This window comes from Protomyctophum bolini (genome assembly GCF_963924005.1).
Source record: "Protomyctophum bolini genome assembly, chromosome: 11".
Taxonomy (NCBI): domain Eukaryota; kingdom Metazoa; phylum Chordata; class Actinopteri; order Myctophiformes; family Myctophidae; genus Protomyctophum; species Protomyctophum bolini.
The window spans coordinates 5,332,380-5,344,992 of record NC_137872.1 but is presented as its reverse complement, the minus strand read 5'-3'; positions in this window follow the sequence as shown (position 1 = coordinate 5,344,992).

Sequence of the window (12,613 nt, the reverse complement as noted above, 5' to 3'; positions counted from 1 at the left end):
ACAGCTCCTAAAACATTATTTGACACTTTTGGTTGTTGAAAAACAGCTTCTAACCATTATTTGACACTTTGGTTGTTGAGAAACAGCTCCTAAAACATTATTTTACACTTTTGGTTGTTGAGAAACAGCTCCTAAAACATTATTTGACACTTTTGGTTGTTGAAAAACAGCTTCTAACCATTATTTGACACTTCGGTTGTTGAGAAACAGCTCCTAAAACATTATTTTACACTTTGGGAGGCAAATTATTTTGGGAGGCAAATTATTTTGGGAGGCAAATTATTTTGGGAGGCAAATTATTTTGGCAAATTATTTTGGGAGGCAAATTATTTTGGGAGGCAAATTATTTTAGCAAATTATTTTATTTTGGGAGGCAAATTATTTTGGCAAATTATTTTGGGAGGCAAATTATTTTGGGAGGCAAATTATTTTGGCAAATTATTTTGGGAGGCAAATTATTTTGGGAGGCAAATTATTTTGGCAAATTATTTTGGGAGGCAAATTATTTTGGCAAATTATTTTGGGAGGCAAATTATTTTGGCAAATTATTTTGGGAGGCAAATTATTTTGGCAAATTATTTTGGGAGGCAAATTATTTTGGCAAATAATTTTGGGAGGCAAATTATTTTGGCAAATTATTTTGGGAGGCAAATTATTTTGGGAGGCAAATTATTTTGGCAAATTATTTTGGGAGTCAAATTATTTTGGGAGTCAAATTATTTTGGCAAATTATTTTGGGAGGCAAATTATTTTGGCAAATAATTTTGGGAGGCAAATTATTTTGGCAAATTATTTTGGGAGGCAAATTATTTTGGGAGGCAAATTATTTTGGCAAATTATTTTGGGAGTCAAATTATTTTGGGAGTCAAATTATTTTGGGAGGCAAATTATTTTGGCAGGCAAATTATTTTGGGAGGCAAATTATTTTGGGAGGCAAATTATTTTGGGAGGCAAATTATTTTGGCAGGCAAATTATTTTGGGAGGCAAATTATTTTGGCAAATTATTTTGGCAAATTATTTTGGGAGGCAAATTATTTTGGCAAATAATTTTGGGAGGCAAATTATTTTGGGAGGCAAATTATTTTGGCAAATTATTTTGGGAGTCAAATTATTTTGGGAGTCAAATTATTTTGGGAGGCAAATTATTTTGGCAGGCAAATTATTTTGGGAGGCAAATTATTTTGGGAGGCAAATTATTTTGGGAGGCAAATTATTTTGGGAGGCAAATTATTTTGGCAGGCAAATTATTTTGGGAGGCAAATTATTTTGGCAAATTATTTTGGGAGGCAATTTATTTTGGGAGGCAAATTATTTTGGCAAATTATTTTGGGAGGCAAATTATTTTGGCAGGCAAATTATTTTGGCAGGCAAATTATTTTGGGAGGCAAATTATTTTGGGAGGCAAATTATTTTGGCAGGCAAATTATTTTGGGAGGCAAATTATTTTGGCAAATTATTTTGGGAGGCAATTTATTTTGGCAAATTATTTTGGGAGGCAAATTATTTTGGCAAATTATTTTGGGAGGCAAATTATTTTGGCAAATTATTTTGGGAGGCAAATTATTTTGGGAGGCAAATTATTTTGGGAGGCAAATTATTTTGGCAAATTATTTTGGGAGGCAAATTATTTTGGGAGGCAAATTATTTTGGCAAATTATTTTGGGAGGCAAATTATTTTGGCCATTATTTGACACTTTGGTTGTTGAGAAACAGCTCCTAAAACATTATTTTACACTTTTGGTTGTTGAGAAACAGCTCCTAAAACATTATTTGACACTTTTGGTTGTGGAAAAACAGCTTCTAACCATTATTTGACACTTTGGTTGTTGAGAAACAGCTCCTAAAACATAATTTTACACTTTTGGTTATTGAGAAACAGCTCCTAAAACATTATTTGACACTTTTGGTTGTTGAAAAACAGCTTCTAACCATTATTTAACACTTTGGTTGTTGAGAAACAGCTCCTAAAACATTATTTTACACTTTTGGTTATTGAGAAACAGCTCCTAAAACATTATTTGACACTTTTGGTTGTTGAAAAACAGCTTCTAACCATTATTTGACACTTTGGTTGTTGAGAAACAGCTCCTAAAACATTATTTTACACTTTTGGTTGTTGAGAAACAGCTCCTAAAACATTATTTGACACTTTTGGTTGTTAAACAGCTTCTAACCATTATTTTACACTTTGGGAGGCAAATTATTTTGGGAGGCAAATTATTTTGGGAGGCAAATTATTTTGGCAAATTATTTTGGGAGGCAAATTATTTTGGGAGGCAAATTATTTTGGCAAATTATTTTATTTTGGGAGGCAAATTATTTTGGGAGGCAAATTATTTTGGCAAATTATTTTGGGAGGCAAATTATTTTGGCAAATTATTTTGGGAGGCAAATTATTTTGGGAGGCAAATTATTTTGGCAAATTATTTTGGGAGGCAAATTATTTTGGGAGGCAAATTATTTTGGCAAATTATTTTGGGAGGCAAATAATTTTGGGAGGCAAATTATTTTGGCAAATAATTTTGGGAGGCAAATTATTTTGGCAAATTATTTTGGGAGGCAAATTATTTTGGGAGGCAAATTATTTTGGGAGGCAAATTATTTTGGCAAATTATTTTGGGAGTCAAATTATTTTGGGAGTCAAATTATTTTGGGAGTCAAATTATTTTGGCAGGCAAATTATTTTGGGAGGCAAATTATTTTGGGAGGCAAATTATTTTGGGAGGCAAATTATTTTGGCAGGCAAATTATTTTGGGAGGCAAATTATTTTGGGAGGCAAATTATTTTGGGAGGCAAATTATTTTGGCAAATTATTTTGGGAGGCAAATTATTTTGGGAGGCAAATTATTTTGGCAAATTATTTTGGGAGGCAAATTATTTTGGCCATTATTTGACACTTTGGTTGTTGAGAAACAGCTCCTAAAACATTATTTGACACTTTGGTTGTTGAGAAACAGCTCCTAAAACATTATTTTACACTTTTGGTTGTTGAGAAACAGCTCCTAAAACATTATTTGACACTTTTGGTTGTGGAAAAACAGCTTCTAACCATTATTTTACACTTTGGGAGGCAAATTATTTTGGGAGGCAAATTATTTTGGCAGGCAAATTATTTTGGGAGGCAAATTATTTTGGGAGGCAAATTATTTTGGCAGGCAAATTATTTTGGGAGGCAAATTATTTTGGGAGGCAAATTATTTTGGCAAATTATTTTGGGAGGCAAATTATTTTGGCAGGCAAATTATTTTGGCAGGCAAATTATTTTGGGAGGCAAATTATTTTGGGAGGCAAATTATTTTGGGAGGCAAATTATTTTGGCAGGCAAATTATTTTGGGAGGCAAATTATTTTGGCAAATTATTTTGGGAGGCAATTTATTTTGGCAAATTATTTTGGGAGGCAAATTATTTTGGCAAATTATTTTGGGAGGCAAATTATTTTGGGAGGCAAATTATTTTGGGAGGCAAATTATTTTGGGAGGCAAATTATTTTGGCAAATTATTTTGGGAGGCAAATTATTTTGGCCATTATTTGACACTTTGGTTGTTGAGAAACAGCTCCTAAAACATTATTTTACACTTTTGGTTGTTGAGAAACAGCTCCTAAAACATTATTTGACACTTTTGGTTGTGGAAAAACAGCTTCTAACCATTATTTGACACTTTGGTTGTTGAGAAACAGCTCCTAAAACATAATTTTACACTTTTGGTTATTGAGAAACAGCTCCTAAAACATTATTTGACACTTTTGGTTGTTGAAAAACAGCTTCTAACCATTATTTAACACTTTGGTTGTTGAGAAACAGCTCCTAAAACATTATTTTACACTTTTGGTTATTGAGAAACAGCTCCTAAAACATTATTTGACACTTTTGGTTGTTGAAAAACAGCTTCTAACCATTATTTGACACTTTGGTTGTTGAGAAACAGCTCCTAAAACATTATTTTACACTTTTGGTTGTTGAGAAACAGCTCCTAAAACATTATTTGACACTTTTGGTTGTTGAAAAACAGCTTCTAACCATTATTTTACACTTTGGGAGGCAAATTATTTTGGGAGGCAAATTATTTTGGGAGGCAAATTATTTTGGGAGGCAAATTATTTTGGGAGGCAAATTATTTTGGCAGGCAAATTATTTTGGCAGGCAAATTATTTTGGGAGGCAAATTATTTTGGCAAATTATTTTGGGAGGCAAATTATTTTGGGAGGCAAATTATTTTGGCAAATTATTTTGGGAGGCAAATTATTTTGGCCATTATTTGACACTTTGGTTGTTGAGAAACAGCTCCTAAAACATTATTTGACACTTTGGTTGTTGAGAAACAGCTCCTAAAACATTATTTTACACTTTTGGTTGTTGAGAAACAGCTCCTAAAACATTATTTGACACTTTTGGTTGTGGAAAAACAGCTTCTAACCATTATTTTACACTTTGGGAGGCAAATTATTTTGGGAGGCAAATTATTTTGGCAGGCAAATTATTTTGGGAGGCAAATTATTTTGGGAGGCAAATTATTTTGGGAGGCAAATTATTTTGGGAGGCAAATTATTTTGGCAGGCAAATTATTTTGGGAGGCAAATTATTTTGGCAAATTATTTTGGGAGGCAATTTATTTTGGGAGGCAAATTATTTTGGCAAATTATTTTGGGAGGCAAATTATTTTGGCAGGCAAATTATTTTGGCAGGCAAATTATTTTGGGAGGCAAATTATTTTGGGAGGCAAATTATTTTGGGAGGCAAATTATTTTGGCAGGCAAATTATTTTGGGAGGCAAATTATTTTGGCAAATTATTTTGGGAGGCAATTTATTTTGGCAAATTATTTTGGGAGGCAAATTATTTTGGCAAATTATTTTGGGAGGCAAATTATTTTGGGAGGCAAATTATTTTGGCAAATTATTTTGGGAGGCAAATTATTTTGGGAGGCAAATTATTTTGGCAAATTATTTTGGGAGGCAAATTATTTTGGCCATTATTTGACACTTTGGTTGTTGAGAAACAGCTCCTAAAACATTATTTTACACTTTTGGTTGTTGAGAAACAGCTCCTAAAACATTATTTGACACTTTTGGTTGTGGAAAAACAGCTTCTAACCATTATTTGACACTTTGGTTGTTGAGAAACAGCTCCTAAAACATAATTTTACACTTTTGGTTATTGAGAAACAGCTCCTAAAACATTATTTGACACTTTTGGTTGTTGAAAAACAGCTTCTAACCATTATTTAACACTTTGGTTGTTGAGAAACAGCTCCTAAAACATTATTTTACACTTTTGGTTATTGAGAAACAGCTCCTAAAACATTATTTGACACTTTTGGTTGTTGAAAAACAGCTTCTAACCATTATTTGACACTTTGGTTGTTGAGAAACAGCTCCTAAAACATTATTTTACACTTTTGGTTGTTGAGAAACAGCTCCTAAAACATTATTTGACACTTTTGGTTGTTGAAAAACAGCTTCTAACCATTATTTTACACTTTGGGAGGCAAATTATTTTGGGAGGCAAATTATTTTGGGAGGCAAATTATTTTGGGAGGCAAATTATTTTGGCAAATTATTTTGGGAGGCAAATTATTTTGGGAGGCAAATTATTTTGGCAAATTATTTTATTTTGGGAGGCAAATTATTTTGGGAGGCAAATTATTTTGGCAAATTATTTTGGGAGGCAAATTATTTTGGCAAATTATTTTGGGAGGCAAATTATTTTGGGAGGCAAATTATTTTGGGAGGCAAATTATTTTGGCAAATTATTTTGGGAGGCAAATTATTTTGGGAGGCAAATTATTTTGGCAAATTATTTTGGGAGTCAAATTATTTTGGCAAATTATTTTGGGAGTCAAATTATTTTGGGAGTCAAATTATTTTGGGAGTCAAATTATTTTGGCAGGCAAATTATTTTGGGAGGCAAATTATTTTGGGAGGCAAATTATTTTGGGAGGCAAATTATTTTGGCAGGCAAATTATTTTGGGAGGCAAATTATTTTGGGAGGCAAATTATTTTGGCAAATTATTTTGGGAGGCAAATTATTTTGGCAAATTATTTTGGGAGGCAAATTATTTTGGCCATTATTTGACACTTTGGTTGTTGAGAAACAGCTCCTAAAACATTATTTGACACTTTGGTTGTTGAGAAACAGCTCCTAAAACATTATTTTACACTTTTGGTTGTGGAAAAACAGCTTCTAACCATTATTTGACACTTTGGTTGTTGAGAAACAGCTCCTAAAACATAATTTTACACTTTTGGTTATTGAGAAACAGCTCCTAAAACATTATTTGACACTTTTGGTTGTTGAAAAACAGCTTCTAACCATTATTTAACACTTTGGTTGTTGAGAAACAGCTCCTAAAACATTATTTTACACTTTTGGTTATTGAGAAACAGCTCCTAAAACATTATTTGACACTTTTGGTTGTTGAAAAACAGCTTCTAACCATTATTTGACACTTTGGTTGTTGAGAAACAGCTCCTAAAACATTATTTTACACTTTTGGTTGTTGAGAAACAGCTCCTAAAACATTATTTGACACTTTTGGTTGTTGAGAAACAGCTCCTAAAACATTATTTGACACTTTTGGTTGTTGAAAAACAGCTTCTAACCATTATTTTACACTTTGGGAGGCAAATTATTTTGGGAGGCAAATTATTTTGGGAGGCAAATTATTTTGGGAGGCAAATTATTTTGGCAAATTATTTTATTTTGGGAGGCAAATTATTTTGGGAGGCAAATTATTTTGGCAAATTATTTTGGGAGGCAAATTATTTTGGCAAATTATTTTGGGAGGCAAATTATTTTGGGAGGCAAATTATTTTGGCAAATTATTTTGGGAGGCAAATTATTTTGGGAGGCAAATTATTTTGGCAAATTATTTTGGGAGGCAAATTATTTTGGGAGGCAAATTATTTTGGCAAATTATTTTGGGAGGCAAATTATTTTGGGAGGCAAATTATTTTGGCAAATTATTTTGGGAGGCAAATTATTTTGGCAAATAATTTTGGGAGGCAAATTATTTTGGCAAATAATTTTGGGAGGCAAATTATTTTGGCAAATAATTTTGGGAGGCAAATTATTTTGGCAAATTATTTTGGGAGGCAAATTATTTTGGGAGGCAAATTATTTTGGGAGGCAAATTATTTTGGCAAATTATTTTGGGAGTCAAATTATTTTGGGAGTCAAATTATTTTGGGAGTCAAATTATTTTGGCAGGCAAATTATTTTGGGAGGCAAATTATTTTGGGAGGCAAATTATTTTGGGAGGCAAATTATTTTGGCAGGCAAATTATTTTGGGAGGCAAATTATTTTGGCAAATTATTTTGGGAGGCAATTTATTTTGGCAAATTATTTTGGGAGGCAAATTATTTTGGCAAATTATTTTGGGAGGCAAATTATTTTGGGAGGCAAATTATTTTGAGAGGCAAATTATTTTGGGAGGCAAATTATTTTGGCAAATTATTTTGGGAGGCAAATTATTTTGGGAGGCAAATTATTTTGGCAAATTATTTTGGGAGGCAAATTATTTTGGCCATTATTTGACACTTTGGTTGTTGAGAAACAGCTCCTAAAACATTATTTTACACTTTTGGTTGTTGAGAAACAGCTCCTAAAACATTATTTGACACTTTTGGTTGTGGAAAAACAGCTTCTAACCATTATTTGACACTTTGGTTGTTGAGAAACAGCTCCTAAAACATAATTTTACACTTTTGGTTATTGAGAAACAGCTCCTAAAACATTATTCGACACTTTTGGTTGTTGAAAAACAGCTTCTAACCATTATTTAACACTTTGGTTGTTGAGAAACAGCTCCTAAAACATTATTTTACACTTTTGGTTGTTGAGAAACAGCTCCTAAAACATTATTTGACACTTTTGGTTGTTGAAAAACAGCTTCTAACCATTATTTGACACTTTGGTTGTTGAGAAACAGCTCCTAAAACATTATTTTACACTTTTGGTTGTTGAGAAACAGCTCCTAAAACATTATTTGACACTTTTGGTTGTTGAAAAACAGCTTCTAACCATTATTTGACACTTTGGTTGTTGAGAAACAGCTCCTAAAACATTATTTTACACTTTTGGTTGTTGAAAAACAGCTTCTAACCATTATTTGACACTTTGGTTGTTGAGAAACAGCTCCTAAAACATTAATTTTACACTTTTGGTTGTTGAGAAACAGCTCCTAAAACATTATTTGACACTTTTGGTTGTTGAAAAACAGCTTCTAACCATTATTTGACACTTTGGTTGTTGAGAAACGGCTCCTAAAACATTATATTACACTTTTGGTTGTTGAGAAACAGCTCCTAAAACATTATTTGACACTTTTGGTTGTTGAAAAACAGCTTCTAACCATTATTTGACACTTTGGTTGTTGAGAAACAGCTCCTAAAACATTATTTTACACTTTTGGTTATTGAGAAACAGCTCCTAAAACATTATTTGACACTTTTGGTTGTTGAAAAACAGCTTCTAACCATTATTTGACACTTTGGTTGTTGAGAAACAGCTCCTAAAACATTATTTTACACTTTTGGTTGTTGAGAAACAGCTCCTAAAACATTATTTGACACTTTTGGTTGTTGAAAAACAGCTTCTAACCATTATTTGACACTTTGGTTGTTGAGAAACAGCTCCTAAAACATTATTTGACACTTTGGTTGTTGAGAAACAGCTCCTAAAACATTATTTTACACTTTTGGTTGTGGAAAAACAGCTTCTAACCATTATTTGACACTTTGGTTGTTGAGAAACAGCTCCTAAAACATAATTTTACACTTTTGGTTATTGAGAAACAGCTCCTAAAACATTATTTGACACTTTTGGTTGTTGAAAAACAGCTTCTAACCATTATTTAACACTTTGGTTGTTGAGAAACAGCTCCTAAAACATTATTTTACACTTTTGGTTGTTGAGAAACAGCTCCTAAAACATTATTTGACACTTTTGGTTGTGGAAAAACAGCTTCTAACCATTATTTTACACTTTGGGAGGCAAATTATTTTGGGAGGCAAATTATTTTGGCAGGCAAATTATTTTGGGAGGCAAATTATTTTGGGAGGCAAATTATTTTGGGAGGCAAATTATTTTGGGAGGCAAATTATTTTGGCAGGCAAATTATTTTGGGAGGCAAATTATTTTGGCAAATTATTTTGGGAGGCAATTTATTTTGGGAGGCAAATTATTTTGGCAAATTATTTTGGGAGGCAAATTATTTTGGCAGGCAAATTATTTTGGCAGGCAAATTATTTTGGGAGGCAAATTATTTTGGGAGGCAAATTATTTTGGGAGGCAAATTATTTTGGCAGGCAAATTATTTTGGGAGGCAAATTATTTTGGCAAATTATTTTGGGAGGCAATTTATTTTGGCAAATTATTTTGGGAGGCAAATTATTTTGGCAAATTATTTTGGGAGGCAAATTATTTTGGGAGGCAAATTATTTTGGCAAATTATTTTGGGAGGCAAATTATTTTGGGAGGCAAATTATTTTGGCAAATTATTTTGGGAGGCAAATTATTTTGGCCATTATTTGACACTTTGGTTGTTGAGAAACAGCTCCTAAAACATTATTTTACACTTTTGGTTGTTGAGAAACAGCTCCTAAAACATTATTTGACACTTTTGGTTGTGGAAAAACAGCTTCTAACCATTATTTGACACTTTGGTTGTTGAGAAACAGCTCCTAAAACATAATTTTACACTTTTGGTTATTGAGAAACAGCTCCTAAAACATTATTTGACACTTTTGGTTGTTGAAAAACAGCTTCTAACCATTATTTAACACTTTGGTTGTTGAGAAACAGCTCCTAAAACATTATTTTACACTTTTGGTTATTGAGAAACAGCTCCTAAAACATTATTTGACACTTTTGGTTGTTGAAAAACAGCTTCTAACCATTATTTGACACTTTGGTTGTTGAGAAACAGCTCCTAAAACATTATTTTACACTTTTGGTTGTTGAGAAACAGCTCCTAAAACATTATTTGACACTTTTGGTTGTTGAAAAACAGCTTCTAACCATTATTTTACACTTTGGGAGGCAAATTATTTTGGGAGGCAAATTATTTTGGGAGGCAAATTATTTTGGCAAATTATTTTGGGAGGCAAATTATTTTGGGAGGCAAATTATTTTGGCAAATTATTTTATTTTGGGAGGCAAATTATTTTGGGAGGCAAATTATTTTGGCAAATTATTTTGGGAGGCAAATTATTTTGGCAAATTATTTTGGGAGGCAAATTATTTTGGGAGGCAAATTATTTTGGGAGGCAAATTATTTTGGCAAATTATTTTGGGAGGCAAATTATTTTGGGAGGCAAATTATTTTGGCAAATTATTTTGGGAGTCAAATTATTTTGGCAAATTATTTTGGGAGTCAAATTATTTTGGGAGTCAAATTATTTTGGGAGTCAAATTATTTTGGCAGGCAAATTATTTTGGGAGGCAAATTATTTTGGGAGGCAAATTATTTTGGGAGGCAAATTATTTTGGCAGGCAAATTATTTTGGGAGGCAAATTATTTTGGGAGGCAAATTATTTTGGCAAATTATTTTGGGAGGCAAATTATTTTGGCAAATTATTTTGGGAGGCAAATTATTTTGGCCATTATTTGACACTTTGGTTGTTGAGAAACAGCTCCTAAAACATTATTTGACACTTTGGTTGTTGAGAAACAGCTCCTAAAACATTATTTTACACTTTTGGTTGTGGAAAAACAGCTTCTAACCATTATTTGACACTTTGGTTGTTGAGAAACAGCTCCTAAAACATAATTTTACACTTTTGGTTATTGAGAAACAGCTCCTAAAACATTATTTGACACTTTTGGTTGTTGAAAAACAGCTTCTAACCATTATTTAACACTTTGGTTGTTGAGAAACAGCTCCTAAAACATTATTTTACACTTTTGGTTATTGAGAAACAGCTCCTAAAACATTATTTGACACTTTTGGTTGTTGAAAAACAGCTTCTAACCATTATTTGACACTTTGGTTGTTGAGAAACAGCTCCTAAAACATTATTTTACACTTTTGGTTGTTGAGAAACAGCTCCTAAAACATTATTTGACACTTTTGGTTGTTGAGAAACAGCTCCTAAAACATTATTTGACACTTTTGGTTGTTGAAAAACAGCTTCTAACCATTATTTTACACTTTGGGAGGCAAATTATTTTGGGAGGCAAATTATTTTGGGAGGCAAATTATTTTGGGAGGCAAATTATTTTGGCAAATTATTTTATTTTGGGAGGCAAATTATTTTGGGAGGCAAATTATTTTGGCAAATTATTTTGGGAGGCAAATTATTTTGGCAAATTATTTTGGGAGGCAAATTATTTTGGGAGGCAAATTATTTTGGCAAATTATTTTGGGAGGCAAATTATTTTGGGAGGCAAATTATTTTGGCAAATTATTTTGGGAGGCAAATTATTTTGGGAGGCAAATTATTTTGGCAAATTATTTTGGGAGGCAAATTATTTTGGGAGGCAAATTATTTTGGCAAATTATTTTGGGAGGCAAATTATTTTGGCAAATAATTTTGGGAGGCAAATTATTTTGGCAAATAATTTTGGGAGGCAAATTATTTTGGCAAATAATTTTGGGAGGCAAATTATTTTGGCAAATTATTTTGGGAGGCAAATTATTTTGGGAGGCAAATTATTTTGGGAGGCAAATTATTTTGGCAAATTATTTTGGGAGTCAAATTATTTTGGGAGTCAAATTATTTTGGGAGTCAAATTATTTTGGCAGGCAAATTATTTTGGGAGGCAAATTATTTTGGGAGGCAAATTATTTTGGGAGGCAAATTATTTTGGCAGGCAAATTATTTTGGGAGGCAAATTATTTTGGCAAATTATTTTGGGAGGCAATTTATTTTGGCAAATTATTTTGGGAGGCAAATTATTTTGGCAAATTATTTTGGGAGGCAAATTATTTTGGGAGGCAAATTATTTTGAGAGGCAAATTATTTTGGGAGGCAAATTATTTTGGCAAATTATTTTGGGAGGCAAATTATTTTGGGAGGCAAATTATTTTGGCAAATTATTTTGGGAGGCAAATTATTTTGGCCATTATTTGACACTTTGGTTGTTGAGAAACAGCTCCTAAAACATTATTTTACACTTTTGGTTGTTGAGAAACAGCTCCTAAAACATTATTTGACACTTTTGGTTGTGGAAAAACAGCTTCTAACCATTATTTGACACTTTGGTTGTTGAGAAACAGCTCCTAAAACATAATTTTACACTTTTGGTTATTGAGAAACAGCTCCTAAAACATTATTCGACACTTTTGGTTGTTGAAAAACAGCTTCTAACCATTATTTAACACTTTGGTTGTTGAGAAACAGCTCCTAAAACATTATTTTACACTTTTGGTTGTTGAGAAACAGCTCCTAAAACATTATTTGACACTTTTGGTTGTTGAAAAACAGCTTCTAACCATTATTTGACACTTTGGTTGTTGAGAAACAGCTCCTAAAACATTATTTTACACTTTTGGTTGTTGAGAAACAGCTCCTAAAACATTATTTGACACTTTTGGTTGTTGAAAAACAGCTTCTAACCATTATTTGACACTTTGGTTGTTGAGAAACAGCTCCTAAAACATTATTT